At 39.9% G+C, this 1,725-nt stretch overlaps 1 protein-coding gene across 1 annotated transcript in view; it reads left to right on the top strand.

Annotated features, from left to right (window-relative positions):
- The first annotated feature begins 1,181 nt into the window (after nucleotides 1–1,181).
- The window catches only part of klhl38a (kelch-like family member 38a), a 5,627-nt gene continuing 5,083 nt past the window's right edge, over nucleotides 1,182–1,725 (top strand). Inside the window, exon 1 of the mRNA XM_032536046.1 lies at nucleotides 1,182–1,556. The gene's annotated coding sequence lies outside the window, so the exon portion shown is untranslated. The remainder of the gene's footprint in view (nucleotides 1,557–1,725) is intronic.

The raw sequence follows: 1,725 nt of genomic DNA, 5'->3' as shown, positions 1-1,725 counted from the left end.
GCAGTTTTACTTCTCTGACTGTTTCATTTGAAGAATGTTTATGGGCCTTAAGAGGTGAAGGTAGACATAGATATTAGACAAAAATGTCTGCATCAAAAAACATAATTTTGTTAACATAGGTTGCAACCCACTCCTAGCACTGTCCATAATATCAAGGCATTTTAATTCAAAACAAGTTGACGTAGAAATAGTCTTACTGCACTGGCAGATGTGTTCCCTTGTTGAAAGAACAGAGTTTAAAGTTAGAGTTTTAAAGTTTGTTTTGCGTGCTATCTATCGTTGATATTTTCTAGCAATAGCCATCACTGTATTCCCACTCTGTAATCACTCTATTTAGTTGTTCTTTCATTGGTAATGGCCATTATCACCCTGGAGTCAAATGCACACGTGGGATTTGCAGGAAACTGTTTATAGCCTCACTGTTTCTTGTTCACTCTTCTAACACCTTATCAGAGTGGCATTAAGTTACTGCTAATGCAAAGTAAACGGTCCCTCCAGTTGCTAGTTCACATTTAAAGTGTTCAACTCAAAAAACATGGTGACCACTAGTAACCACGAGTGTCACCAAATCAGGACCAAGCAAAAATGACTTGGTAAGAAGGATATTTTTGCAATGATTTTAAAATCAGATTTATCTTGGGACCCTCAGGTTGGAAACTTTTTATTTGCCGAAGAGTTCTTCATGCTGTATTATTTTATTTTAATGGGGTATTAGTATAGTAAAAAAAAATATCTCATTGATTATCAAACAATGGCCTCAACTACAATCCCAACTTGATTTCATTGTCCAAATATGCCACATAGACCACAGTACATATATTTCCATTAAATCCAGGATTGAGGGTTTTGCAATGTATGCTATTTGGCAACGTGAAACATACATGACCACATGATAACTGCCTCTTAAACAGGTGAGTAGAAGTAGCAGTAGTAATAGCAGTAGTAGTAGTAGTAGTAGTAACAGTAGTCATCTTCAGTTGTGCATGAACCAACGCACAGAAACAGCACCACATCTTGACACAAACTGTTCTTACAGCTGTTTCTCCTGATCAAGCTGGCCCATCAGCGCTGCTCTAAATTTACACTTAACCTGGGTTACACACATGATGGAGGAGGAGGAGGGGAGGACTTAAACAGCATAGGAAGATGGACAAGGGTTAGCAGCTCGGGGACACATTTAGTAAACACCAGCCTGGGTGGGCTCGGTGGCTGGGTCAGGAACCTATGATGGTTCTTCCTCCCCTGAATGTAAATACTCTCTCCACTGGACCCTGGCAGAGCTGTTAAGCCGGCAACTGGGTACCAAACAGCCCTGTGTCACATGAGAGGCCTGGTTGGAGTCACCGTGGCCTGGGATACTATTCTTAGCTAGCTGAAGGAATGTACACAGTGGCCTCATGGCGAGCTCCACAGCCTTGTCGTTTCTCCGTGTCATAATTCTTTTCTCTTCCCGACTACTCTACCAACTCTCTCTGGATAATGTTTTGGTCCTTTTTTGATTGGAACTGATACTTTTTTCTAACCAGACCAGACCAGACCAGAAATTTGAGCAGGAGGTAAGGATTCACTTAGTCACAGATGTTGCTAATGTGCTGGCAACAGGTTCATCAGCAGCACTTTTTTGTCAGTGCTTTTGTTCAGCAATTGCTTATGATCTGCTTTAATTGTATTAATTGATTTTGATCATAAATGGTCACATATATATATATATATATATATATATAT

This window comes from Etheostoma spectabile, chromosome 14 (genome assembly GCF_008692095.1).
Source record: "Etheostoma spectabile isolate EspeVRDwgs_2016 chromosome 14, UIUC_Espe_1.0, whole genome shotgun sequence".
NCBI lineage: Eukaryota > Metazoa > Chordata > Actinopteri > Perciformes > Percidae > Etheostoma > Etheostoma spectabile.
This window is presented reverse-complemented; position numbering and strand designations above follow the sequence as displayed.